Here is a 24,884-nt window from a genome sequence, read left to right as displayed (position 1 = left end):
ATAAAGACCCAGCATGCTAGGAGAGCGTGATTGACTCAAGATGGGATGATAAAGATCAATTGCCATGGCTTGGAGTTATGACACCAACAAAGTTACAATGACATTAGCACAAAGAGAGAGACACAAATCCATTACAAAGATACAATCAAATATTCAAAAAAGCCTGGCACGCTCATTACTTATTCATGCTAATACAAGTATATTAAGAAATCTAAACAGTGTTAGCGCTCAATCACTCACCAACCAAATGAGGTTTAGCATTTATCAGCCCCCAGTCATCAGGGCCCAGTGTCGCTATACAAAGGTGGGGATGTGACATAACTGGAGATATTTATATCAGCCTACACGGACTGGGAGATACACTAGGATTTATTAAACTGAGTAATGCCATCACATTCACAGAGCAATAAAAGAAATAACTGTGTAGCAGTCATTTCCCCCACGACAATAAGATTTACCTTTGCAATCTCTTAAAGATGCTGTGTCTGTTTTCAAAGGGTCGCTGGCAGCATTTCCGACCTTAATAAACTATTTACAGATTAATTTTTCCAACAAAGGACAGGACGCCCAAAAGTGAATCCCCTCATTGCCAGCTCAGTGAGAGACTCTCAGCCATTCTGTCCCTGGTGACGGAGCACAGCCAAGTAGATCCCACTTCCTTGGGGGCGTCCTCAGATTTCAGTACAGAGAAGCCCCCTCAGCACACAGGGCGGCAAGCACATGGATTTGGGGAGCCTGAGTGGGTCGCTCACATGACCCCCAAATTTCACAGTCAACAGTACTGCTTCAAACACAATGGAATATTGTGAGTTTTTTTTTTTAAGATTTATTTATTTATTTATTTGAGAGGCAGAGTCGCAGACAGTGAGGGGGAAGACAGAGAGAGAGAGGTCTTCCACCCACTGGTTCACTCCCCAAATGGCTGCAATGGCCGGATCTGGGCTGATCCGAAGCCAGGAGCCAGGAGCTTCTTCCGCGCCTCCCACGTGGCTGCAGGGGCCCAAGCACTTGGACCATCTTCCACTGCTTTCCCAGGTACATTAGCAGGGAGCTGCATTGGAAGTAGAGCAGCCGGGACTTGAACTGGTATCCATCCATAAGGGATGCTGGGGCCGCAGACGGAGCATTAACCTACTACACCACGGCACTGGCAACAGAATATTCTTGAAAAGAGACCAAGTGTCAGCAGAAAAGGCCCCATCACAGGTTTTGCTGTCGCCCACCTTCTAGAATGTTTCAGCCCCCTCCCCCCACCCTGGCCTCAGCTATGATCCTCTCTCCCTCTCATTCTCTCTGCCTCCTGGGGTGGCTTGTCCTTCCTGACTCTTCACGTCACTGTCACTTACATTTCTATCGGTGCTTCCATCTTTCCACCCACCCCAGGGAATTCTCATCCATGCCCCCAGCTTCCCGGGTGCTGACATCCTGCTGACTGGAATCTCAGAGCCTTGCACCCAACTGCTCACTGCAGCACCACAGTCCCCAAGACACCCAGCGGGCCCCAGCAAGGCCTCTGATTCTTCTTCACCTGTTCCAGATGACTGGTGGCTCACCCACACAGTAGCACCCTTCCCCTCCCCCCAGTTCTGTCCTCCCTGACAATGCCCAGATGCAGGGCCTCACCTCTTTCTCATCCAGGGCTGCAGTCTCACCCCACCTCTGCTGCCTGCAGGGCGATCTTTCCGGATGGTGTCTTGGATCTTGTCAGTGCCCTGCACAAATGGCCATGAATGGAGTACAGAGCAAAGTCCAGCTGTCAGTAAGGAAATGTCATTACAAGATGTTCAGGCACGGGTGTGAAGCCAGTATTACAACCACAGCATTTTGTAGTACACTGTTCCCCTACATGGTCCAAGAACCCTTGTTCTCCCTGCTTCCCATGCATCCGATGCCTGGGTGACCTTCTTTCTTGCTTCTTTGGGATCCAGCTCCCAGTCAGTCACCCTCCACCTGCTCCTCGGGTCCTCTGTGCCCTCCTCCCAGTGACATGTTTACAGGGCTCCTCTCTAGGCAGACAATGAGTTGGTAATGCCTGGGCTGAGCCTCCCTCCCTCCCTCCTGCAGTCCAGGCAGGGCCCGATGCCTGGTCCATAACAGATGCTGCCCTACCCATGGCCAAGATGTCCCTTTCCCTCTGTTGCATTGCAGTGTGCAGTGGCCAGGATGAGGATCAACACCTAACAAGCTCTTCTTGCCTGGTGTTTGGCAGAAGAGAGAACTCTTCCCCAATAATCCATATTGTCATCAATTCAGATCACATTGAGGAGCCATAGAGTACTGTGCCAATCACTCCAAGAGGCACAGGAAAAAGACACCCAGCAAATGCCCTCTGCCAGTTGACAGCCTAATCATTAAGTCTTAAGTGATTTCCAAGGACGCAAACGTCAACAGGTGGAAGCATGCTCCAGGGGAAGGCAGCCTGCTTGGGGGAAGGCTTGGGGGGCTGTGGGTCAGAGTTCATGTTCTATCCCATGGGCTCTGCATCCTCACTGTTGGTGCTCCAGGTGATCACAGACATCACAGGTGCTGTTAAAAGGCAAGCCCCGGCCGGCGCCGCAGCTCACTAGGCTAATCCTCCGCCTTGCAGCGCCGCCACACTGGGTTCTAGTCCCGGCTGGGGTGCCAGATTCTGTCCTGGTTGCCCCTCTTCCAGGCCAGCTCTCTGCTGTGGCCAGGGAGTGCAGTGGAGGATGGCCTAAGTACTTGGGCCCTGCACCCCATGGGAGACCAGAAGCACCTGGCTCCTGCCATCGGATCAGCGTGGTGTGCCGGCTGTAGCCCGCCGGCCGCGGCGGCCATTTGAGGGTGAACCAACGGCAAAGGAAGACCTTTCTCTCTGTCTCTCTCTCTCACTGTCCGCTCTGCCTGTCAAAAAATTTTTAAATAAAGGCAAGCCCCACGTGATCTGAGGCTTTATCCCTTCCATTCACTGGTATATCCCCAAAGCTGACACTTAGTGTACTCAGGAAACATAACAGCAGGAGTGGAGGGAGCGAGGGAGGGATGAGGAAGAGCAGGTGGAAGTCTCCCTGGTTCTTGTGTTTATGGAGCACATCTTCCTGGAGCATCCTGACAGGTAGACAGCAAATTAGTTGAGAGCTTGGATGTGTGCAAATGTTTGTATTCTATCTCCGTACCTGATTGATAGTTTGGCTGGGTAGAGAATTTTCTTTCAGAAATGTGTGAGCATCACCTCATTGCTTCTAGATTACTGGTGAGAAGACTGAAGTCCTCCCGCCCCTCGCTCACAGGACTTCACATCCACGCATGTATGTGCATCATCTACCTTTAATCTGTTTCCTTACTCATAAATCGCACAGTGATGGGCTTTAACTGTGCAACTATGCTCATTCACGGAACTGGGCTTTCAACGTGGAAACTGTTTTTCCTGCAGCCTTGGGAAGTTTTCTTATTTCCTCAATGACCTCCTCCTCTCCCTTTCTTTATTCTCTGCCCAGAACTCCTGTTACTCAGATCTTTGACTTTTCTAGAGCAGTCTTCAATATTTTTTATTATTTATCTCCTTTGCTCTTTTTGCTCTGCTTTGTGGGTGATCCCCTCAAACATCTCTTTGAGCTTCACAGAAGGAAGCTAGAAAGGGAGGAATCAGGAGAGTTAACAGCCCACTGACTCAACCCATTCTTGATATGGTGGGTTCCTCTGTGGCAAAGATCTTGGGACTCATAGCTTTTGCCACTGGCTCAGGAATTGCTCAACTGGCCCAGACACTTTACCACTCATCCATTTGTTTCTTTCCCTCCCTCCACAATTCTGTTCTTAGCATCTCATCTGTTTACCTTGTCCCTGCACCTTTAAAAATATTTTTTCGGGGACTGCGCTGTGGGCTAATGCCCTGGCCGGAAGCACCAGCATCCCATATGGGCACCGGTTCTAGTCCCGGCTGCTCCTCCTTCAATCCAGCTCTCTGCTATGCCTGAGATAACAGTAGAAGATGGCCCAAGTCCTTGGGCCCCTGCACCCACGTGGGAGACCCAGAAGAAGCTCCTGGCTCCTGGCTCTGGATCGTGTAACTCCAGCCATTGCAGCCATCTGGGGAGTGAACCAGCAGATGGAAGACCTCTCTCTCTGTCTCTACCTCTCTCTGTAATTCTGTCTTTCAAATAAATAAAAAATAAATCTTTAAAAAATATTTTTTCCTGTCTTTCCAATGGGGTTGCTGAGAGGAGAACTAACCCCATGTTGCATAATTTACAAAAGATTGCCCATAATGTTGCAAATATTTTCTTCCAGTCTAAGGTTTGCCTTTTGTCTCTGTATTCAATGTCCCTCTAAAGGAGTGTCTTCATTTTCATGGACACAAATCTGGGGACCTGTCTAGTGAGCTTAAAATATTGCAAGAGAAGATCTTCGCTGTCCAGGCATTGTTCTTTTAGGAGCTGGATGCACTGTCTCATTATCACTCTGAAAGTCTACCCTCTCCTCCCTTAAGCAGCTTCTTTCCACCAAATGGCAAGCTCCTGATAACTCTTGTGAGCTTCCACTTTCCCAGAAAGAAATGCCAGGCCTGCTCCCCCAGCCAGATGCTGTCCAGTCCTCACCCTCAGAGCACCCACCCCAAATCACTGCCTATTCCCAAGTCCTGCGGCGAAATCGCCTATGCCCCACCTCCTCTAAGGGCGCTTCACTGGCCACGTTATTCAAGGCCATGTCCCTACAGAGCTCAGCTCAGCAGAGGAGCACAGCAGACTCCAGACACATCCTGACAGGGCTCAACTTGATGCCATTTGTAAGCAGTGACTGATAAATCCAGAGCTTTGGATCAGATAAAACTTTGATAAATGGCTTCTTAGTGTGCTGGTAGCAATGCCTACTCCTGTCCATCCTGAGCTACTTGCTGCAACCAGAGCTTTGTTTGGTTTAATCAACAGCAGAGGCAACAATGCAACAAGCAGAGCAACAAAACAGCGAGGCCGCTGAAAGATGCTGAGATAGCCTCGTCCTGAAGGGAACCGGGAGATAGAAAAGTACAAACACTCCCAGCCCTGATCAGGGCCAGAGCTAACACAGCTTATCTGCCTGAGATTTGACCAGGACCAAATCGGCATCACGCAACAGACCAGAGAGGACCCTGGGACAGTGCACAAAACCCCTTCTCTGGGCACGTCTCACCAGGCATGGGTCCACCTATGTGGAGCAAGGGGCACCTTCGCCCTGGCTGTTCCTCAGAGGGAAGCAACTGGTACCCACTGCGTTGGTCTCACGGAGAGACGGGCAAGGAAGAGAGCTTCTCTGATAACTCGGGTCCATCAGTCAACCCCGCCCTGGTCCCTCAACCCCACGGGGTAGCTGCATGCATGAAGGCCCCCATGAATAACTGTCCCCACCCACTTGCATCAGCCCCAGTGTGAAAGGCAAAGATGCACAGTATGACCGGACCTCTCCTTCCTAGCGCCACAACAGAAATGAGTAGATGGATACGCAACACAACTGTGGCCTGGGCATCCCCAGGCCAGGACGCTCTCTGAAGCTATGGCTGCCTTTGTAAAAGGGAAAACAGTGGCCTACGCTTGGAAGACAGTGAAACCTGACGTCAAACCTCAGCTCTGCCACCCTGGGCAAGTTAAAGTACTTCTCTTAACTGGCTCCCTTACCTGTAAAATGGAGATTTTTTTTTCGATATCAAGGTGTGTTCCTGCCTTTCGTCACTCAGGAGATATTTCCTGGACTTGTCCTGAGTTCCAGGCAGTGTTGTAGGTGCTGGGGATGGTCATGATTAAAGGTATGTATGGCCCAGCCCCGCACACAGGTGCTAAGGAAATAATGGCTGTCATTACTCTTCCGGTTGCTAATGAGTTTTGTCATGAGAAGCAACTGAAATTAAAGCATGTTAGTGTATTTCATAAGTGTAAAGCTCTCTGCAGACATTAGCCAATATTATTTCTTCTATGGGTCGAGCTCTAAGAGACGGCCCACTGGTTGCCCTTGGCCTCTTTCAACGTTCAAGATGGCCACCACCAGCTCTTGCTGTATCTAGCACAGAACGCAACAGGGTTGTCTTAAACTCCATTCCCGGGCACCGTTCCTCTCCCTCAAAGCCCCAGCGTGCTGATTTCACCTTGTGTTATTCTGCCTGCTCCAGCAAGTTTTTAAGTTCTTCACATGTGTGTGCACATGTGTGTGCAGCTGTCCCTCGGTGTTTGTCTGGGATTGGTTTCAGGACTCCCTGTGAATACCAATGGCCATGGATGCTCCGTCCTTTATATAAAATGGTCAATTATTTGCATACAACCTACACATATCTTCCTTTATACCTTAAATCATTACTAGATCACTTATAATACCTAATACAATGTAGATGCTATGTAAATAGCTATCGTACTGTATTGTTTCGGGGAAAATGACACCAAAAAATGTTCATACATGTTCACTACAGATGTGATTATTTTTCTAAGTATCTTCTATCTGCAGTTGTTTGGACCCACAGATTTGGAACCTGAGGACACAGGGCTGACTGTGGATGGGTGGAAAAACAGAGATGCCAGCATTGTGGCATGGCGGGTCAAAACTGCTGCTCGCAACACCAGCATCTGAAATCAGAGTGCCAATCCAAGTGCTGGCTGCTCTGCTTCTGATCCAGCTTTCTGCTAATGTGCCTGGGAAAGCAGCAGAGGGTGGCATGAGTGCTTGGACCATTGCCTCCCATAAAGGAGACCAGGATGGCGTTCTGAGCTCCTGACTTCAGCTTGTAGCAGACCTGGCTATTGCCACCACTTAGGTAGTGAACAGCAGAAGGACGATCTCTCTGTCACTCTGCCTTTCAAGTAAATAAATAAATCTTTAAGAAAGAAAGATGGAGACAGATGGTAGATCTTTTATAGACAGACAGATAAATAGATAGGTGATATAGACAGATGCAGATGGATTCATGAACACCTACTTCCAATAAAGGTTGTTTAGGATGATCCCAGCATGTTGAGTGTTCCATCAAACTAGTCGTAACTAGTCTTACCCCTGAAGGAGTCCCTGAAGATGAGGAAAGGGGAGAAGCGGGGGAGGGGCAGGTGGAAATGGTAGCCTCAGTCGACCACCAAGCTACACCGGGTAGGAAGAACCCCCGGCAAAGCACAAAACTGGCCAGGTTAACTGAAGGGTTAGTGGTCAAAGTACTCAGTCAAGTGATCAGCTCTCTTCACTGGGAAGAATCTCGCTTACAGGCCTCTTCCATGCATGAGGAGTGGCTGAGACTGAAAAGGCACCTGAGGAGGTCCTGCAGGTCAGAGGTCAGAGGTCACACAAGGCCCTGGGGGCAACACCAAAGTTCCCCACTGCAGATTGCTGCTTTGGTAGCGAGCAGGGCACTGAGGAGTACCTTTCTGCCCTGGTTTCAGGGTCTTCTGGGCCCCTCCTGTGCCCTACCTGTGCCCACAAACAAACCAGCATCCGATACAAATGGGAGAGACTGCAGTCACCCTTGAAGGTGGCAGAGGAAACCAACCTTCACCTACTTCCAGTTACAAAGGCAAAATCAGGATGGAAACCAAAAGACCCGTTTTTGTACTTAACTTCCATTGATTAAAAAAATATGTAAATACAAAGATTTTGACACGATTAAGCCATTATGGTCTATTGTGCAATTATTTCTTTGATAGTTCATGACGGCTCAATTGGAGGCATAATGGACTATTATGCAATGACATCTTTGCTGAGTTTTTTGCTTGTTTTCCTCTTTTCTTTAATTTTCTTTCCTCCATCTTTCCTCCTTTAAAAAAAAAGGAGAGAGAATTTTTCATTTGTGGATCATTGACTTTTTAATGTCAGATTATTTACTCAATAGTCAATAACGATGCCTTTGGATTCATTATGGGCTATCGTGTAAATAGCTAATTGCATTAATTACAGCCTTTTTACAAATGTTTGGTTTGCAGCTCATCACACCCATGGACTGCGTAATTGCTGCTATTGGGGCTCATGGGCAGAGACAGCCCTGAGTGTCTGCTTGGTGACAGGGAGATATCTGTCGCCTTTGTTCCAACCTGAGTTATACCCACTAACCATGAGTGTATGAATGTATGTGTCTGTGCACACGTGTGTGTGTGTATGTGTGTAGAAAGTTGATATGGGTGTGTACATTTGTTGACCAGCTCATTTCATATTTATAAAGATGAGGAGAGATTATTCCTAAGCACTTACACATTTAGCTTTGAAAAACATACTAATTTAAAAGAGTGAGGAGTCTAGGACTTGGAAAGACTCGCGTGCTAAGACCTGGAGTGCACAATGAGGCATTTCCCTTTCATAGAGTGGAGGTAGTGGTCTTGAGAACGGATTCTGATCCTGAAGCGTTCTCAGATCGAATCTCCCAGGAACCATGTGCTCACGAGGCTCGCGGGCTTTGCATTTACCGTGGGGAATTCTTGCAGGGACAGTGTTTTTTGGAAAGCATCTTAGTATCTTCCCAGGGCCATGTTTCCATGCACATTTGAGGCAAGACAAGAGCTGCCCTGAGTCCATTGGAGGCCACGGGTCTTCCAACAGGTGGCTCCTTGGGTCAAAATGACTGTTCCAGAGGGGAAGGAGGGTGGATCACTGTGGGGCAGCAGGTGAAGCCATCACGTTCGATGCCTGCAACCCACATCAGAATGCTTGGGGTCAAGTCCCACCTCTGCCTTCTCTCCAGCTTCCTGTCTATGTGCCCCCTAGGAGGTAGCAAATAATGGCCCAGAGGACTTGGGTTTCTGCAACCCATGTGGGAGACCCATATGGAGTTCCAGGATCTTGCCTTTGGTCTGGCCCAGTCCTAGCTGTTGCAGACATTCAGTGAGTGAACCAGCAGATGGCATCTCTCTCTCTCTCTCTCTCTCTTTCTTGCTCTTTCAAACAAATGTATTAGCAATCTTTTTTTAAAGAATATTTGCAACTTTCTGAGCTCCTTCACCTACTTATTTTCTGTCCCCCATGGTCATGGTCCCATATGGTTCTCTTTTCTTCTTTCTTTCACTCTTCCTCAGTACCACCTCGTGCCATTCACAACTTGAGCAAGATGATCCCAGGTCAAGCTTTCATCTTAGCAGATGATGAAATTAGCGTCTTTTGGGAGACGAGAAGGAGAGAATCAAACTAGCACAGTCGCCCTGTCCTGCCACGGGACGCCCTCTGCCACCTTACGATGCAGACAGAAGGCCCTCACTAGGTGCTGAGTAGGTGCAGACACCATGCTCCTGGGTATCCTGGCCCCCAGGACTGTCAGAAATAAATTTATTTTCTTTATAAATGACCCATTCTCAGGCATTCCGTTGTAGCAACAGAAAACAGACTCAGCCACTCCTTCTTTGTCTGTATCCATTGGTCTTAGACAATAAGAGCCAGTTTCCCAGCTGTCAACAAGAGCTTGCTTCATGGACACACAGACTCTACTGTGTACCTGAGCAGGAAAGAAAAGACACTCAAAGGCATTTTCAAAATATAACGTCAGAAATACAAATGTTTGAGGGAGTTATTCTTCAAACAACCAGAACACTTAATTGCACAGAGACTAGAGTCCTCTGTACCCTAGAAGCAAACCTTTCCCAAGGATGCAGGAAAAAATGCCTCCAGTGCTCTCCAAAAGGAGACAGGTGGCCAATCTTAGTCCATTTTCTGTTGCTATGACAACATGCCCGAAATGAGGCAATTTATAAAGAATGTGCTTTTATTTGGCTCTCGGCTCTGGAGGCTAGAAGTCCAAGAGCCTGGTGCTGGTTTGGCCCTGCAGAGCGCACTGTGCCATGGTAGATGGCGTTCCACAGTGGGTCTCTCTTCTCCTTCTGCAGTGCCATCATGGGACCTCACTCTCACGGCCTCCTCTGAGCCTAACTACCTCTCTAAGTCTCCACCCCCAAGTACCATTCCCAGATGAGTTTAGGGATATTAGGGTTCCAGTGAACTAATTCCGGGAGACAGAGCCTCAGCCACTGCATGACCCTACATTGCCGGTGCACATGACCCCTTCCAGGAGCTCAGGGGCAACAGTGCTAGAAGCCCCCAGACCATCACAGTTCCGGCTCCTCCAGACTGAACGTAGCAGGCTGGTGGAAAACCACACGCATGCCTCTGCCTGTATTTAAGCTTCGGAGTATATTCTTCTTCTATTCACAAACTGTTCAGCTATTAGCACTCAACAAAAATTCCAAAATAACTTAAAGGCAAGGAAAATAAATACGTTAGGTCTAGCAGTCAAAAGAGAAGATCTACAATGGAGTGGTTTCAATGAGATATGATATTTATCATTCAACTGTAAAAGCATCTGAGACCATAACAGAACAAAGCGTTTTACACATTGCATGAGGATACTTCAAAAGGTTTGCTGAAAATGGAAATAAAAGATGAGTTTCTTTTGCTTCAAAGAAAATTTTGAAATCCACGCATAGATTTTATTTCATAAATTGCTCCACAGAAAAAATATGCAGTACAAAAAAAATCTGTCTGGGTTTCAATTTATGTTGTACCAAACTAACCTTCTCTTTTAATTCTGTTTTTCTGTGAGCTTTCTGAAGGACCCCCCCTTCTGCCCCCTTTTGTCAATATAAGGAATGAATAAATAGTACCTCTTTCACGCCTTGCGGCTTTAGGTGCTCAGATCCATTCAGATGGTTCCACTGAAATTGGAAGACTTCAAGCAAAGAGAGAGAGACAGAGAGCATATTCGTGAACTGCTGAAGTTCATTGCATTTCTGGACCTTGGGTGCAGGTATCAGAAACCAGTGTCAATGTAATTTAAATGTAAAAATGGATTTATCAAGGATATCCTCTGGGTATCTCATAAAACCAGGTACAGGTGTGGGCTAGGTCTCAGGAGCCCAAGGAAGGAAAGAATTTAGGGTCCTCACCCTTTCTTATCTCTGCTTCCAATTCCATCTCTCTGCCCAGGTGGGTACCTGGCCACCAAATATCCCCAAATCCCCACTGTTGGAGAAAATCAAACTTGTCTTTCTGGGACCCAAATCAAAAGAAATCTCAGTTGTCAAGTACCCATCAGTGAACCTATAAGTGGTGCCTGGGAGATTGTTAGAGTCATAGCTGATCACTCAAGATTATAGGTAGCATAGAGGTAGGAAGCAGCCAATTTATAAAGCAGAGGGAGAAAGAGTAAGATAAGCAGAGAAAATACAGGGTATTCTCTCCATAGGCAGAAGGTCTACTGAGTTGGTGGCCATCTTGCAATGATTCATACTAGGATTTCAGACAATCAGCCCAGCCCTGGCAACATGGGTCAGTAAGAGAGAAAGATGAACTATGACCCCTGGCCCCATGAAGCACAGAGTCGCAGAAGAGACACAGATTTAATTGGCAAAAGGTGTGGCATCAACTGGGGATAACAGGCAAGTACTTGAGCCCAATCATGAGGATGGGGAGACAGCAGATTGTGTGTAAAGGCATTCATGGATGCGGCTCTCAGAGCAGGACCACAAGGGATGATGATGGGGAGGAGGTGGCCAATAGTCGCCACCTGCAGGTCACCTGGAGTTCGCGACTCAGCAGGTGGATCAGCTCCCCAGCGATGAGGCCACATGTGCCCTAAAAGCCCCAGAGGTTGTCCCTTTATGAATCTTCTGATAATAATGCCAATTTCCCCAAGACCTAGGACAAGTCTTCACACAACTCCCCAAGGTGGTGGTCCAACCTTCACTGGGGATTCCAGGAGGCTCAGCGAAGCAAATCTTCTTACCCAAAAGCACAGCCTGGACCCCCTGACACTGCCCTGACTTCTGATGGTCTTCTCTGCAATCCGTAGATGTCAGCAGCTCAACATCAGGAAGCTAACGTGGCCGCATTGTGAAAATCCTCGCGCCCATGCATAGCCCTGCCAGGTCCACCAAGAGACACGCATGGACCTCACTGGAGGACTACGCGACATCAGTCACCTGGAGGCAAGTGGGCAAGGGGACCAGACGCCACACCTAACTCACTCCAGGCTCCTCTTCAGTATCAAGATCCCACACAGGGCCGCCGCCGCGGCTCACTAGGCTAATGCTCCACCTAGCAGCAACGGCACACAGGGTTCTAGTCCTGGTCGGGGTGCCGGATTCTGTCCCGGTTGCCCCTCTTCCAGGCCAGCTCTCTGCTGTGGCCCGGGAGTGCAGTGGAGGATGGCCCAAGTGCATGGGAGACCTGGGTCCTGCCTTCGGATCAGCGCAGTGCGCCGGCCGCAGCGTGCCGGCCACGGCGGCCATTGGAGGGTGAACCAACGGCAAAGGAAGACCTTTGTCTCTGTCTCTCTCTCTCTCACTGTCCACTCTGCCTGTAAAAAAAAAAAAAAAAAATCCCACAGACTTTTAAGTTTTAGGCAATTACCTGAAGTGTGTTTCACACGCAAAGCTTCAGGAATAGGCAGAACATGCCACATCATTAGAATATGTAGAACTGTAGGGAGACTGGAGCTGGAAGTGACCACACAAATATCCCATCCCAGGGATTTTCAAACTCAAGTGTTGAGACGTATCATCTTGAGCCCTGGTAGAAAGACACTGTTGCACTTTTCCCAGAAAGGCTGACTCTGCAGCCTGGGGGCAGATCCAGCAAACCTGATGCCTGAGGTTAATGAGAATCACTTTGAGAACCACTGTGTTCACTCTTTAGAAAACAGGAGCACCAGGCAAAGCCCAGGCAGAGCCAGGACTAGAACCCAGGGCTCTGGGGCCCAAAGCATTGCCTCCCATGCCAAGAATGTTTTTTCCATAATGCCTAGATGGTTAATGGCTTCAACAACCAGAATATTTTATCCCTAATTCGGATAAACCACAATTATTTCCCAGAGGGTGGGGCAAATAGAATATAAGGCAGACGATAAGACTGCTTTATAAATTGGAAAAGAAACCTCTGGCCCCATATTAATCCATGCTACTTTGCTCTAAACTAAAGGCAATTTCATTTACTTTTTTTTTTTTTTGCTTTGAAACAGTAGACTGAAAGCAAATGTTGCAGAAGAAAATCAAATGAAAGCCCCAGACATGTTCTAAGAGGAAGGAGGAGGAGGAGGAGGAAGAGAGGGAGGAGGAGGAGAAAGAAGGAGAAGGAGAAAGAAAAGAAAGAGGAAGACCAAGCAAAGTTTTAATGCAGATGATCCTGGAACAATTTACTAGCTAAATGGTCCATGATTTTTCTTAACATATATCCTCATTAAGAGAGAGAAAGAAAGAGAGGGAGAGAGAGAGCGAGAAAGAGAGAGGGAGGGAGAGAGAGAGAAGAGCTAAGAAATATCTTTGTAAACCAAGGGATTCAATGCCATTTCTTTCCCTTTTACTTAATTTTCCAGGTATCTCAGCGTGATCTGAATAAATTATGCTGACAATACCATAATATAAATGATAAATCATCAACACAATTTTAGTGATATATTGCATGGAATGTAAATAATCACCAGGACTGCTAATTGGCTCACTTCTTGGAAGCAAAGCTGTGACCGCGTGGCTCTGCCAGTCTTGGCTCAGTCATTAAGCATTTCTGCTGATCTGGACAGGAACGCACAGCCCCACACACAAACCTTTGTGTGGAAGTCCTTCTGGCAAGAGCCTGGGCCTGAGACAGACCGTGGCAAGTTGCAGGCCATCTACGTCTCTGTGCCTGCGGAGAGCCACGGGCTGCGACTCACCTTGCTTCCAGTGAGAAATCCTGTCCCCTGAGAGGCAGACTGAGATGAGGAAAACCTCCTTAATTCTGTGAAGTTGCAAAGTCTTCCAAAAACTCTTCTGACTCATTTTGATTTTTCTCCCTTTTGATAACGATTTGATTACAACTTCATTTTGACCAAAAACATAAGCTGTTTGTATATGCTTCTTATTTTCAAAATACCTTTTTAGCATTCATCATATGTTTATGGAGCTTAAAAATATATTTTGCTTCATTTTCCCCCAACAAATCCTTCTGCTGTGAGGCAGAGTAGAGCTGCTTGCTGCTTCCCATCACTGTCCCACTGCAGCAGATGATAAAATAACCTAGGGTCCAGGGGCCACATTCATTCACCCCCACCCCCGCCCCGAGAATGCCGGGCAAAGGAACTGAGTTCAGAGAGGACTCTGAGAGATGCTACAGACCAGCCTGGCAGGGTCTTGCACTCCAGTGGGCTGGGGGCCGGCAGAGGATGAAGGGACAAAACTAGACATAAACAAATGTATTTGAGAGCACGTTGTGTGAAACATGACCGAACAATGGGACAAAGTGACAGGACAGGAGTGGAAGGGAGGCCTCTGAGAGGAGAGGACAGGTGGGTTGAGACCTAGGGAAACAAGGAGGCAGCCACACACACACAGAAAAAATCTAGGGAAAGTCTGTTCTAGACAGAGGAAATAGTGTGTGCCAAGGTCCTGGGGTAGGAGCTGTCTGATGAGAGAAAGAAGAGAGACAAGGGAAGAAGCGGCTGGGGAATTGGTTTCCTGGTGCAGGCGTGATTCCTACTCCTCCCCAGTGGAGCATTTGGAGGGAAGAGGGGATTCCTGCGGCCACACCTTGCACAGGGTGCCACCCCCACAGCTCCAGATTTCCAGGACACCACACACCCCCACTGCAGGGCTGTGGCCTCAGAGCCACCAGCGATGCGACTCCCACGCTCTGTCTTCTCCCAGCGCCTTGGGCTTGGGATTTGATTTTTTTTTTCCTAAAACGAATTAGTCTGATTTCACATTGCCTTAGCATGCACTTTAAATACAGATTTAACTTGTCTCATACCAGAATCAGGGTGCCAGCCTCCCAGCACAGTTTCTGGTTCCATGTGACTTGCAAATGGAGAGAAGAACTTGGGGGATCCCTCCTCCCAAGCGCCTGGGCTCCCCATTTTCCCAACCCCTCCTGTAAGTGGACCATTCAAGCCTTGGCCCTGTACTTCAATGGGCTGGACCCTATCCCAGTACACAGACACTGCTGGTTGCCGTGCAGGGCATACTCTCTGCCTGACCCTTCACTCCTGCCTTTTGTTCAGGATCTGCAAGACCTTGGAACTTGTTTCCTCTTGTGGAAGTGCATTGAACCTGTGTCTTCTGGAAGAAGTATTACAAGCTGCTCCAGGTTTTGTCGTCCCCAGGAAACCCGGGAAAAGACAAGGTTGGACTCCGAGTGCCAGCCTGCTGGTCAGGCAGGCATAAATTGGACAAGAATCAGAAAAGAGCCACCAGGTGTCTGCCAGTATAAACCAGTTTCCCATGGGCAGGAAATCCTGGTTACAGACTGGACAACCAAGCATTAGGCCATCCGCCAGGTGACAGAGGCACCTTCCGGAAGGCACTCTGAGAACACCCACATTCAGATCCCCCTCATTTTCCCCTTGGCCAAGGTTGCTGGCTGCTCTGGGATGGGATCCTCATGTTAGCCGAGAACTATCAAAACAGTGTTCTCCGCAAACCTGCCAACTTCCTAACCACCGCTGTGAATTAGCTCAGGGGTGGGTCCTGGATGCCACTGCCGGGGACTGAGCCTGGAGGAAATTTCTGAATTCACTGCATTTTTGGGATGCAGGCACCAAATTGCTCAGCCAAGGGTGCCACCAGTCAGGGGCTGAAGCGCTGCTGCTCCCGACCACACGCAGGTCCTGACCTGCTGCCCGTTGTTTGCCATCAGCTAATCCTTGCAACTCGCCAGCCCTAGGGGTAGGAGAAATGTGGCAGGTGGGGGCCCTGACACCTGAAGACAGAGCCGTCAATGCATTTCCCCAGAGAACTGCCTTGGAAGCTTACAGCAGAGGGCAACTCTTGATGGAGAGCTCTGAGGCACACAGAACTACTTCTCAATATTTCTCTCCAGATGGGCCAGCAGCCCTGCATCTTCCCAAGATTTTACTTGGACATTGGCCTGCACCCCAGAGAAAGCCCCATGGAGCCAACGAGCAGGATTTTACTTGGACATTGGCCTGCACCCCAGAGAAAGCCCCATGGAGCCAACAAGCAGCTGAACAAGGGCGGCTTTTACCGTCAAAAACTATCAAGACAGGGACCATGGCCAAACGGAAGAGCTGCAGAATTTAACAGCTCTCTTATTGCTACTGTCATTTCCAGACCCCCCCCCCATCCCCATCATCAAAACCATATATTAAGCACTTCATCTACATAGAGCTTCAATGTAGGCCTGGGACAAAATGAGTTAATTAGACAAGAGGTCCCCATTGGAGAGGTACAGGTCCACCCGAGACAGACAGCCACAAAGCAGAGTATCTAGTTAAGGCAGGCATGGAGCCAATAGGCAATGTTCCAAAGTATTTGCATTAGATGCAGGCAGAAAGATCAGGAGACTCTAGTGGGAATGAGAAGAGAGGAAAGAGGAGGTTACATGTTGAGAGGAATTATTCCATCTGGGTACTGGAGGCTTCTTTATCCATTGGAGAGGCATATCCACTGGGTTAAAAGTGAAAGGATGACCATTCTTTTCTTTAGCTTCAATGTTAAAAGTGCATACCAGATTTCCAGTTCAGGAACAAAATGGCATAGACTCACCTTTCTCCTTCTTCTCACTCTAGATACTATGAAAAGTACTTAGGGACAGTGATAAAAACACTAAAATCTGGAAAGAAGACAGTAGATTTCCAGGAAACAAGACTTGAATAACAGTGTGTGGTGAGTACTACCAGACTGGGTGTCAGACAATCCAGCAACTCAGAGCTGCCAACACACACACATACACACACACACACGTCAACTTGAAAGATTGGAGAGAGGGAAGCTTTAATTAGAAGTGTCAAGCTGACTCTTGACCTGGGCCTGGAAGACTGGTCAGATCTATAGGTGGCTATGGCAGCAGCAAAACCCACCATGTCCCTCTCATTGCTTTACAATCCCTGCTTTGCCAACAGGATGGTCTGATCTGGTCTCAACAGCAGCATCCAAACCCCAGAATATTCCACAGCCTCCAGGCATCAATGGGCAGTCCAGTGTGCAAGCAGCAGCAGCAACAGCAAAACCCAGTGTCTTCCTGGCCTCCAAACATGGGCCCATGAAGACCCTGACTCACCGGCTTCTGTCTCTCTTCCCTGGAAGGTCGCCCAAGGACAGCAAGCATTCCAAGGAAACACCTTCTGATCCCATAGATGACATCGCCAGAGATTGATCAGGAGCCCCAATGGCACCAAAAGAATGAAGCAGACTTGAACAGCATCCCAAGGGCTTAAAACTCAGCTTGTTTTGGAACCAATGTCCATGACAGTAGGCCAGAAAGTGCACACTGAAATTAAATAGAGCAACTGCCTACTAAATAAAAGCTTTTGAGTAGAATCAAGAGTCCCCTAGTATAATAACCAAAATACAGAGGATATAATCTAAGTTAGGTTTTCATATCAATAATCAAGAAAATCATAATTTCAGTGAAAGAAGACAATCAACCAACACTAATACAAGGATGAATCAAATGTTGAATTTATCTGATGAGAATTTTGAATAGCCATCACAAAAATGCCTCAGCAAGCAATGACAAGTTCTTAGAACGCAAATGAAGAAATAGAAAAGAAGTTATAAAAATAAAATAAACCAATTACAAATCCACTAATGGTCCCAATAGTAAGTTGGGGATGAGAAAAGATAGAAACAGTGAATTTAGAGAGACCAATAAGACTTATTGTTCATTCAGAACAGCAGAAAAAACTTAACAATGGCTCAAGGACCTGTGGGACAGTAACAAAAGACTAGCTTTCATAGCCTGAATTTCAGAAGGAAAAGAAAGAGAAAGGAGATTCGGACCTGAAAAATATTTAAAGAAATAACTGCTGAAAATATCCAAAATTCAGTGAAAAACATAAACCTGTGGATTCATGAAACTGAGAAAATCCAAAAGTACCCAAAAAATCCACACCAAGACATTTCACGATTAAATGTAGATGAACTCTGATTAACAATAGTTCAAATATGACTTTTGGCTTTACAATGTATAAAAGTTATCTGCACAGCCATTCTGATTTTTTTTTACTTTCAGTATTGTATTCAATAAATTATGTAAGATATTAATCCAATTATTATAAAACAAGCTTTTGCTTTAGATGATTTTTGTCTATTACAAATAAATGTTGAGTGTTCTGCACACATCTCAGGTAGGCTAGGCTGTTAGGATGTCCAGGAGGTTCAGATGCGTTAAATGCATTTATGACCTAAGAAGATTTCACCTTAAAATGGGTTTATTGGCACATAACCCTATTTTAAGTTGAGAAATGTCTGTACTCAAAACTAAATACACAACCACCACATTAAAAACAGCCAGAAAGAAGCAACGTGTTCCTATACAGGAACGCCCATTTGAATGGTGACAGACCTCTTATCCGAAGTTATGGAGGTTGGAAGGAAGTGGTACAATATTTTTCAAGCATTGAAAGAAAAGAATCACCAACCTCAAACCCTGCACCTGGCTTTGGACTGGCCAGCTCCTGCCATTGCAGCTATTTGGAGAGTAAACCAGTGGATGCAAGATCTCTCTCCAAACCCCATTCTTCTCCATAACCCTGCCTTTCGAATAAATAAATACTTTTAAAAAGCTCTTTTAAATGGCTCTAAAATACATAGAAAATAAATACAAATTAAAATAGATCATATCAAAAATCTGTGAGATAAAGTGAAAGTAGTGGTGAGAGGGAAATTTATATTGATCAACGCTTACAATAACAACAGCAACAAAAAGATAGGCATAAGTTTTAGGCATAACAGTTAGGATGCTGTTCGTGATACTCACATCTCGTATCAGAATGCCATGGTTCAAGTCCCAGCTGCACTCATGACTCTGGCTTCCTCCTAATCTGTACCAAGGAGCCAGGAGGTACTTGGGTCCCCCCCACTCACAGAGGCCCAGACTTAGATTCCATGTCCAGACTCTGGCCTGGCACAGCCCTACTCGGCTATTGAGAACATTTGTGGTATGAACTTGCAAATGAGATATCTCTCTCTCTCTCTCTCTCTCTTTCTCTCTCTGTCTCTCTGTCTGTCTCTCTCTCTCTTTCTCCTCCCCACCCTCCCAAATAAGCAAAAAAAAAAAAAAAATACAAATTTAAACAAAAAGAAAATAGGAAAGACCTCAAATCAATAATCTAAATTACTACCTCAAGAGGCAAGAAGAGCACAATGAACCTATATCAAGCTTATGGTTGTAAATAATAAAATTAAAATCAGGAATCAATGAGATGATTGCAATAAAATGAAGCAGCTAAATGAAGCAAAAAGTTAGTTCTTTCAAAAGCTGAGTTAAACTGGTAAAACTCAAGCTAGGATAACCAAGAAAGAAAGAAGGCACAAATTACCAAGATGAGAAGTAAAATGGGATCCATCACTACAGATGGCTTTTACAGTAAAGGATAATTAAGAACTACTATGAAGCACTCTACTGCCACACATTTGTTAGTTTAGATAAAATGGATCAGTTCTTGGAAGACACAAATTACCAAAACTTACACAAGGAAAAATAGTTCATCTGATACTGCTTTATGTTTTTGTAAAAATTAAAAAAAAAAAAAAAACTAATGAACAGCTTTAAAAAAAATCATCAGGCCATCCGGATGAATTAACTGGTGAATTTAAGGTAAAAGTTAACACCAGATCTATACAATATATTCCAGATTATAGAAGAAGAAAGAAATAGAAGAAATATTTCCTAACCCATTCTATGAGGTCACCATAAATTTGACTAAATCCAGCCATTCATAATAAAAATTATCAGTAAGCCAGGAAGTTCCCCAACATGACAAAGAACAATGCATGTATGTTACCATGTATGTACATCCAGAGGGAGATATTGTTATCTTCTTAGAATTGTACCTATAAAATACCTGACATCTATTCTCTTTATATTAATAAAAATTAAAAAGAAAAAGGACACTTTTTCCTTAAGATTGGAAACAAAGCAAAGATATCCCCTCACATCCATATTATGCAGCATTATGTTGGAAGTCTGTAAGAAAAAGTAGAATAAGGTATATAAAATTTGAAAAGGAGCCGGCGCCGCGGCTCACTAGGCTAATCCTCCACCTGCGGCGCCAGCACACTGGGTTCTAGTCCCGGTTGGGGCGCCGGATTCTGTCCCAGTTGCTCCTCTTCCAGGCCAGCTCTATGCTGTGGCCCAGGAATGCAGTGGAGGATGGCCCAGATCCTTGGGCCCTGCACCCGCATGAAAGACCAGGAGAAGCACCTGGTTCCTGGCTTCGGATCAGCGCGGTGCGCCGGCTGCAGCGTGCTGGCCATAGCAGCCATTAGAGGATGAACCAACAGCAAAGGAAGACCTTTCTCTCTGTCTCTCTCTCTCACTGTCCACTCTGCCTATCAAAAAAAGAAAAAAAATATTAAAAAAATTTTTTGAAAAGGAGTAAAACTGTCTTTGTTCAGAGATGACATTATCTGCATAGAAAATTCCAAATAATGGACCCACATAAAAACAAAAATAAAATAAGATCCTGAAATTAGTGAATAAGAAAGGTCGCAAGATGCAGACATCAGCTTTCCTGTGTAACAGCAATGAACAATTGGAATTTGATTTTTTAAGAAAACTACTTATAGTAGTACTCAAATAATGAAATATTTAGGCTTAAATGTAACAAGATACACATCAGACATATTTGCAGAAAACAACAAAATTCTGATGACAGAAACCAAAGCTTAAAATAAATGAGAGGATTTTCCATGTTCATGGATTGGAAGATTCAATACTATTAAAATGTAAGTTCTTCCAAAAGAAATTCCAACCAGATTAAGTGAAATTCTAATCAAAATTATTGTAAGCTTTTTTATAGCTACAAACAAGCCTATCTAAAGTTTATATTAAAATGCAAAATATCTACAACATTCACCACAATAGTAAACAAAAACAAAAACTGACTTACCCAATTTTTAGACTTTTTATAAAGCTATAGTGTCACTCCCCCTCTTCATGGAGGAACGACACTAAACCCTGCCTAGGCTTCATATCCGAGTCACGGCACCATTATGTCGCTCCCCCTCTTCGTGGAGGAACGACACAGGACCCTGCGCTGTTCTTTCGTCTGCTCGGCCCTCCCCGGGTTTGCTGCTGGTTCTTCCCGGGTTGGCTGCTGTCCCTTCCACCTCCGTGGAAGGGCGGTTCCCCCTGGCCACTTTCCCCACTTCCGCAGGGGAGCGGCACACCGCCGGCCGGCTCTCTCGGGGGCTGCACAGATGTTCCTGGTGCATGTTGTCTCTCTCCTCCTTTATAGTCCTCTTCCACCAATCCCAACTCTGCTACCCACACGCCGAGTACGCTGCTCTCCTGCAATCAGGAGCAGGTCCTGCTGTTTATTGGTTGAACTGGAGGCAGCTGTGTAGAAGCTGTTTCTCCCTTCTCAGCGCCATATTGTGGGAGAGCAGATGCATAGAATAAGTCTTAATTCCAGTAACTTAGTCTAGTCCGAGTTGCTCCCCACCTATAGGACCCAAAATAATATGGCATTAGTGAAAGAAGAAAATCATAGATACAAAAAATTGTCTAGAGTCCAGAAACACAGCCAGAAAAGTATAAAGGAGACTTCCAAAAGCTTACCGAAAATGTGCATTATGAAAAACTATGTTTGGTTTTTGACCAAATAAATCTATCTTTTAACTTCATTTCCCATTAACTTTTTGAATTACACTACAGTCAAGTGTTCTTTAACAAAGCAGCAACAGAAATTCAATGAATAATTTTTTGTTTTTGACAAATGGCACTGAACCAACTGGATGTCACATTAAAGGAAAAAGGCTTCCAAATCCAGATCCTAAACTTTTCACCAGAATTAATCCAAAATCAACCATAAATCCAAGAGCAAAATATAAAAATATAAAACTTCCAAAAGAAAATCCAGGTGGCTTTGGGTTTCACCAAAATCATGACCCAAAAATGAAAAACATATAAGTTAAATTTTATTAAAATTAAAAACTTCTGCTGTGAAGAAAACTCTTAAGAAAATGAAAAGGCAAACCATAGTCTTGGAGAACATATTTGCATAATATTTATCTGATAAAGGACTATATTATCTGAAATATACAAAGAACTGTTAAAACTCAACAGTAAGAAAATTAGCAAATTAAAAAAATTGGCAAAAGATCTAAACAGAAAACTCACAAAATAAAATATAAGTATACCAAAAGATCATCAGCATAATTTATCATTAGCAAATGCAATCCAGCAGTTGTACTCCTAAATATCTACCCAATTGATTGGAAACCCATGCCCATGCAAAAATCTGCACATGACTCTTCATCTCACCTCTGCTCATAATCACCAAAACCTGGGAAGTACCATGGACGCCCTTCAGTGGGTGACTGGATCAACAAATAGCTACAGTCATAGGGCTGTTATCAGTAAGTATTTAGCAATTGCAACAAATGGACGAGAGGAATCCCACCCTCAAGGAGGTACAGCACGTCTCCTCATTCCTTAAAGGTAGACTCTTCAGAATGACTTCCTTCAAGCCTGTGCACTGTGAAAAGGAGGAAAATCCACACACTGATGGAGAGAAAACTGACATACCACCTTAACCAGGTGATACAGGCAAGCATCAGCAACAGTAAGTTCTTTAGAAATGATGTGGTGAAAATGGCATTTTATCTCTTGTGGTCTTCTCCCCCAAAATCAGGACAAATTCCAATAGAACAGCAGTATTCAAAATATTTTTTTTTGACAGGCAGAGTGGACAGTGAGAAAGAGAGACACAGAGACAGGTCTTCCTTTTTTCCATTGGTGCACCCCTCAATGGCCGCCGCAGCCGGCGCACCGCGCTGATCCGAAGCCAGGAGCCAGGTGCTTCCTCCTGGTCTCCCATGCAGGTCCAGGACCCAAGGACTTGGGCCATCCTCCACTGCCTTCCTGGGCCACAGCAGAGAGCTGGCCTGGAAGAGGGGCAACCGGGACAGAATCCAGCACCCCGACCAGGACTAGAACCCAGTGTGCTGGTGCCACAGGTTTAGCCTAGTGAGCAGCGGGAGGGAGGGAGGGAGGAAGAGAAGAAGGGAGGGAGGGAGGGAGGGATGATGGAGGGGAGAAAGAGGGAATGGAACAGAGAGAGACAGCAATGACTCACCAGCACCAAAAATGAAAGAGGGGGCATCACTACAGAACCTATCAACATTAAAAGGATAATGAATGATGTGATCAGTTTTATATCCATAAATGTGATAATTTAGACCTAATCTGACAGAACATAGCCAAGGTAAAATACACGGTTTCAATAGTCCTGTGTCTACTGAAGAAATTGAACTAAATAATAACTCCCCAAAACAAAGTATCAGGAAGAAATTAATTGTTTTTCTAAATAAAATCTATTAGCACATCAAATCCAATGATATGCCAGATATAATTTATCCTAAGTATGCAAGCATGACTCAACTATCATGAAAATCAATTATTATGACATCAGGGTAAAGAAGAAAAATTGCATGATCACATCCATAGATAAGAAAAATCATTTGATAAAATCTAACACTCATGCATGATAAATGTTCTCAATAAACTAGCAATAGAGGGGAACTTCCTCAATTTGATAAAAGAAATCTACAAAATACCTACAGCTCAGGACTGCTGCAACACTGGCATCCCATATGGGCACTGTTTTATGTCTTGGCTGCTCTACTTCCAATCCAGCTCCCTGCTAATGATCTGGGAAGAGCAGTGGGATATGGTCTAAGTTTTGAGCCCCTGCCACCCACATGTAGACCCAGAAGAAGCTCCTGTCTGGTACAGCCATCTAGGGAGTGAAACAGTGGATGACAGATCTCCCTCTCTCTCTCTCTCCCTCCTCTTCCCCCTCCCCCTCTCTCTTTCTCTCCCTTTTCTCTCTAACTTTCAAAATAGAAAAATAAATAAATCTTAAATGAAGCCCTACTTAATACAGTAAGAAGAGGAAAAGGAATAAAAGGTATTCTGTTTGGGAGGGAAGAAATAAAACTTTTGTTTACAGATGACATAATAGTATATATAATAATAATCATAATAATCATATATAATTGACAAAAATGATCTAAATTACTATGAGCAAATTTCAGGATACGAGATTGATATACAAATCACTTTTTTATGTACCAGCAATGAACAAGTAGAAATTAAATACATAATAGCATTTACATTGGCAGGAGCAAAAACATATAAATATTTAGGTATAAATATAACAAAATTCACACAAGATATGTGTGAGAAACAGCATAAAATTTGATGAATTCAAAAAATAAAATAAATGAAAAAATATACCATGTTTATAGATAGACAACTCAGCACTGTCAGCAAGTCAGTTCTTCTTGTTTTGATTTGTAGATGCAATGCATTCCCATGATAATCCCAGCAAGTAATTCTGTGGATACCAACAGACAGAACCTAAAGTTTATATGGAGATGCAGTAGGGCCCAAATCACCAAAAGAACACTGTAGAAGAACAGAGTTGGAAGACTGACACTACCAACGTCAGGACCCACTGTGAAGCTGTAGTAACAAAACAACGTGATGCTAGCAAAACACTGGAATTAATCAATGTCAAACTGGAATACACTCACACAAATAGAGTAACTGATCTTTTGAAAGATCATGGAACAAAGACAGTCTTGTGAACAAATGGTGCCAAAAAAACCAGAAATCCACATTCCAAAATAATAATAATGATGATATGAACACAGTCTTTATATCCTTCACAAATCAGGTCAAAATGGATCACAGACCTAAACACAAAACTATGAGATTCCTAGAGGATGACGTAGGAGAGAGTCTAAATGACTCAGGACTGGTTTGACAATGTTTAGATCCAACAGCAAAGACAAAATCCATTAAAGAAAGAATTAGACTTAACTTCATTAAAATTAAAGCTGTCTGCTCTGGAAAAGACACTGGCAAGAGAATAAAAGGAGAAGCCACTTACGAGGAGAAAACATTTGCGCAAGGCATATCTGATAAAGGACTGGTATCCAAAGTAAGCAAACAATATTTACAAAACTCAACAAGAAGAAGAAAAAAGCAGCCTGCTTCAA

General features: G+C 45.0%; 1 long non-coding RNA gene across 2 annotated transcripts; it reads right to left on the bottom strand.

The window, feature by feature from the left end:
* Nucleotides 1–853: 853 nt before the first annotated feature.
* LOC149120898 (uncharacterized) lies at nucleotides 854–21,311 on the bottom strand. 2 transcript variants are annotated; one of them, XR_016224695.1, is made up of 3 exons: nucleotides 20,765–21,311; nucleotides 1,624–1,753; nucleotides 854–1,163 (listed from the first exon to the last, which is right to left on the bottom strand). It is a non-coding gene; the product is annotated as an uncharacterized LOC149120898 (long non-coding RNA). The 2 variants fall into 2 exon arrangements; XR_016224696.1 differs by having other exon boundaries at nucleotides 854–1,051.
* Between the last annotated feature and the right edge of the window lie 3,573 nt (nucleotides 21,312–24,884).

Source organism: Oryctolagus cuniculus, chromosome 18 (assembly GCF_051225735.1).
Source record: "Oryctolagus cuniculus isolate XC-2025 breed Fujian yellow rabbit chromosome 18, ASM5122573v1, whole genome shotgun sequence".
In the NCBI taxonomy this organism is placed as follows: Eukaryota; Metazoa; Chordata; class Mammalia; order Lagomorpha; family Leporidae; genus Oryctolagus; species Oryctolagus cuniculus.
This window is presented reverse-complemented; position numbering and strand designations above follow the sequence as displayed.